Source organism: Siniperca chuatsi, linkage group LG20 (genome assembly GCF_020085105.1).
Source record: "Siniperca chuatsi isolate FFG_IHB_CAS linkage group LG20, ASM2008510v1, whole genome shotgun sequence".
Taxonomy (NCBI): Eukaryota; Metazoa; Chordata; class Actinopteri; order Centrarchiformes; family Sinipercidae; genus Siniperca; species Siniperca chuatsi.
The window spans coordinates 10,004,132-10,009,600 of record NC_058061.1 but is presented as its reverse complement, the minus strand read 5'-3'; positions in this window follow the sequence as shown (position 1 = coordinate 10,009,600).

Sequence of the window (5,469 nt, the reverse complement as noted above, 5' to 3'; positions counted from 1 at the left end):
TGTGAAGATGTGCTGCTTCTCTCTATTTTATGTCATTGCAAATTAAACACTTTTGGGTTTTTTGGGTGTTTGTCAGACAAAACAAGACATCACCAGATAACTAGTAAAAATAATAATCACTAGTTGCAACGTTTTTTTTTTTACTCTATGTAATCTTTAGTATTATTGTTATATTAACCTTTCAATGCTGTCCTAATGATCGAATGATACTACAGTGTTAGAACTAATATGATAATGCACTTTAAATATGGTAAATCTTGACAGGACTGGACTTGTGTTTTGTTGTGTACTGACTACAGGTAAGAATTAAATCATTAGCTGACCTAAATACTCAGAAAAACTAAAGAGATGTCTATCCTCAGGCCTTCAAAGTGAACACCTCTGTACAGTAGATTCCAGCACTGTTTCTATTACTTTTAAACTCCAGTCCACAGGACTAGAGTCCACTACTGCGTGCATATTAAAATAATCCAGAATCTGTGTCTGCTCTTATTGTCTGTACGGTTGCATCCAGTAAAAAAGCACCACAAAAAGGATGATCAACCAGATCTCATAGATCAAATATTACTGTCTTGTGAAACCAATGGTATGCAGCATTGTGCTGATCAATACGAGTTGTGAGAAGAATACAATGAAGCCCATCTCCATCTCCGCCCTCAGAACATACATACACATACACACAAATGCACTGTGACATGGGGCTCTTATTACAAACCCGTCTGTCACAAATTACCATAATCTATACTGTGCACCCAACGGCTCTCCTGAGGAAGCTCCCCTCATTTCATTTTTCATCTCATCCTCTTTCACTTTATTTCCAGTAATTCAAACCCACTAAATCCAAATATGAGGAGACACGGAGCCCTGCTGTTTTGACAAGTTAAATGACTACAGGCAATGATGTGCTTCCCAGCCAGTCTGTAAGCAGCACGCGTCGCCTGCCACCGCCTCGCTGTGTGTTTGACAGAAACGTGTGTGTGTGTGTGTGTGTGTGTGTGTGTGTGTGTGGACGTGCATGCTTTTTCCATGTGCACAATGCTCCTTATTCCTGCAGCCATCCGACCCTCTGCAGCATCTTTTTGAGGTGAAATTGAAATGGATTGTGTAGCTCAATATTTTATTGACATCAACTTCACAGAATGTTGCTACAGTGACACCGGGGATAATTATTTCACCACAGATTTCTTCCTCTCCGCATTTCTCTCCCTCTCTCTTTCTGCCTTCCTCCAAGCCCTTCCATTCCTGTAGAGAATTAGTTCTGCATAAATTACCCAGTGGAATATTGAATCAGTCTCCAGCCACCAAAGGCGAGTCTGTGTGGCTGATTACTGAGCAGCGCGCCCAACATGCATGCAGACAAACACACACAGAGGAAGAGAGAGAGGGGCCTCTAAGCGAGGAGCTGACACCATTGCAGAAAACATGGTAAGAGGAGGAGAAAGAAGAGGGGGGAGGGGGATCAGCCAATCTGGATATGGAGAGTGAAAGCTGTATTAGCCACCCTAGCTACACACTATCTGCACATTACTTAGTCATTAGCAGGGGCATGGTTTTAAAGGAGGGAGGGATCAATCAATTGTCATGGGTCAATGTTTTGCAGCCCCATTATGAACCTTGGGTGGCTCTGTAAATTAAACACAGTAATTACTCATGTTAATTACACAAAGATGGTGGTCACATTGATCTACAAATACGTTTTGCATAATGTAAATGGTATGATGAGTAAACACTGGGTTGCACTCGAGTATTTAAAAGGACGCCCGCACTGATCAGATGAGGGAAGAAGAGAGGAGCACTTCACTCCGAGAGGTTTCTAATCCTTTATTTATTCTGCAGTGTAGTGCTGAAAACATTAGCTGATTAACCGATTAGTCAATTAACAGAAATATAATTTTGATGATTGATTAATCCAGTCATTTGTCATGCTAAAATGCCAAATATTCCGTTGTTCCAGCTTCTCAAATGTGAGGATTAGCCACTTTTCTCTGTTTAATTTCACTGTAAATTGAATACATAGATAATAGATTTTGAACTGTAGGTCGAACAAAACAAGCAATTTGAAGACATTATGTTGTTAGACTCTGGGAACTTTTGATGGGCATTTTTCACTATTTTCTGGCTTAACAGACTAAATGATTAGTCATTGAACTGAAAACATCCATTTTTGGAATGCCCCTCAACTACCTTGAGTTCACTAAAAGAAATTGAATGCCCTGTCCTTTGCCTCTCTCATTGCCCGTAGATGCAGTCTCCTACACTGGAGCTCCGGGCAGACTGATCTAATGTTGTTCCTTAAACTGGAAAGAATCGAATTCTCTCTTTGAGGGTCGACTAAGAAATTCTACATTACATGGCAACCTCTCTTCTCATATTTTGATAAAGTGTCTACAGTTCACATTGTTTAGAAATGCACTTTCTTATCATTTTGTATCCAACTGTACTTCTGTAGCAGCGTCATGTACTTGAATTCTTTAAGAAATTCTTTAACAAATATGAAACTGGACATGTTTTTACTTTCAGATGCTGTGTAAATATGATGCAATGTCCCAAAAAAACTAATTTAATTGAAAAAATCATAATACAGTGTTGAGCAGGGACAATGACCAAATCCCTGGATCCCCAGGAGAGACCCAGTTTTCCTCGATCTGAGCAGTGTGATATTCAATTCCTCCACAGGGAGTACTGTGTGTATGAGTGTGTGTGTGTGCGCCTCATGATTGGACGATTAGCCCACTGTATTTGATATACAGTTTCTACATGGATATGCTCAAGAGGCACTTTGAGGGAGAATCACTGAGCTGCCTTTTGTGCTGAAAAACATTGTCAGTAGCAGTCCCTCAAGTGTTTTTGAAGATCATTCCTTCTGCTCTTTACATATATTTACACAGACTGATACATCTGCATATCCTCAACATTTTGTGTGTCTAGATGTAAAGATTTAGGGAGACCAAGCTCTTTGGGGATATGTTGCCTCCAGAGGCAGATTTAGAAAGCCCTCACCATGTTCAATACTATATTAGAGGTTTAATCAGAGGCCTTCGTAGATCTTAAGTGGCAGCAGAATTAGAAAATGGAAAATCAGATTCAGTCAGGCAATTTTCACTGTCGGTGGTTATAAGTTGACAGAACAATTAATCAGCACAAGCGCGTTGTGAAAGGAAGTCCTCATCAGGAAGTCATCAGTCACCATCAGCGCTTTCACACCAATGCATCAAACAACACGGGTAGAACAGTCTCTGCACCTCCTCTGTCTCTGCATTTCCAGCTGTTGGAAATGCATTTGGTGCCATCTAGAGGCAAGAGTTCAGATGTAACAAATGACATGACCTACAGGCCTACAGTAATATCTTTTGAATGAGGAGATATTCCTTTGGGAACAATCCTCATAATCTTATTAGTGTCACTTTGTGACTGAATAATATGGATGCAGATATAAGCACTGATACATTCTGCATATCAGAATGTGTGGTAACACACATACAGACACAGATGCTCAAACATGTCCATAAATTGTTATATTTGAGAATATTTTAGGCCACTAGAGTACATTTGTTCGCTGATCCTCAAGCATAAACATAACCCTCACAATAAATGTCACCCAACTTGAAATCAAATCCCCAGCTCTATCCTGACACCTGTGATCCGAATAGATTGAATAACTCCCTCAGCAACACTGGACCATTGTAACTACGCTAGCATCTTCTGTATGTGAATGTGAGTAAGGATTATACATTTTTTGAGCGATGCAACTTGGCAACATTCCACACCATCAAAATTGTATTCTCCCTTTTCAGCCCTCCCTGATAACAAGTTGATTCCAGCATTTTCGTATAGGCTATATCTCAAATAGCAGGTCCACATTTAGCCCTCAGGCTCCTATTTGATGACACTGAACACATAAAAGATAAAAACAACATTAAATGAAAAGTTTGACAATTTTGGGAAATGCACTTACTTGTTGTTATGTCGAGAATTACAGAGCTAGAGCATGAAGACTGGAAGCAGGGGGAAACAGCTACCCTCACTCTGTCCAGAGTTTAAAAAATATGCCCACCAGGACCTTTAGAGTTCATTAAAAGCTCAAAATATTGACATGTTGTATCTTGTGTGATAATCCATACACAAACACAAATTTAAAAACAATTTGTGGTTTTGGGGGGGTTATTTTCTTGGGCTGTTTTTTAATGAACGATTTATCCATCTGCAATCTGCTGTTCGCCTAATGACAAGAATCCAAGAAGTTACTGCGCCCTGATGTTGTTTTTACATTCCTGTTTGTGTATGGATTAAAGTAACTAGATACAATGTGTTAATTGGTGAGCTTTACAGGTGATGGTAGATGTATTTTCGAACTTGGGACAGAGCCAGGTTAGCTGTTACCGTAACCCTTTAGGTGTCATTTTTTGTACTAACAGTATAGCAGTACAGTACAAACCGGTACAAGGGAACACAATGTGAAGTTAGGGAATAAGGGGGTAAGAATCTGGGAACTTAAAAAAAAGTTATACTGTAGGTATTGTTTAACTAATGGGTACCTATTCTAATATTATGGGGTAGCTACTGTATGACAATTACTGAGCAAAAATCTGGCGTTTGGGAGGAATTTAAAGAGAACTTATACTGTAAGTATTTTCAGCTACCAGGTCCTTATTATAATATTACACCTACAGTAGGCCTATGACCTACTGAGCAACAAAGCTGGACGTTTGGGGGAAGATGGGGTAATATAAATACTTAAATAACTTCCCATAAAATATTTTTGTTTGGATTATTTCAGTGATTTTTGTTGTACAGTAGCTAGAAAGTGATTCACAACATTAAATACTCTGAACAGATTACTTAAACTACAATACTAAATAAACTGTAAGGAGGAGCATTCTAAACATAAACAGATAAGTAAACATATTAATCAGGAGTCAAGGAGCCTTTTCCACATTACTCGTCAAAACCCCATTGGAAATATTACAAATTTTAGCCGTTAGATGTCAGCACTCACTTGATACTGAGTGTGCTCGTGCTCCCGTGACTTCTCTTTCTTGCTGTTGTTGGGCATAGGCTTGTGCTGCTTTCAAGTACTTCATGTAAACTCGGATTTTCTGCAAAAGCTGTCATAAATACGGGTTTTCGTGGGCTTAACAGCAGTTTCAACATACTGCGGGGGCGTCTATAAATGCAAATAACAACATAATAGACGATACGATAAAATTACTCTTTGGTAATTTAACATAAATTCAGCATTCATGCTTTTTTGTGACAGCTTTAGTTAGAGGAGAAATGCGCACATGCCATTTAGTTCATCTTCTAAATATTTTATTAGTGAAAGATAAACACTTACCATCGGGCGAGACACCAAACTGCTTTCCTCCATGCTCCCTAAAAGTCACATCCTGTCAACTTTTTGACCATTTCGGAGTAGTCGCTAGATTACCGATTAACCCTGAAGGCAGCGCTGCTGTGGCTCACACGCTA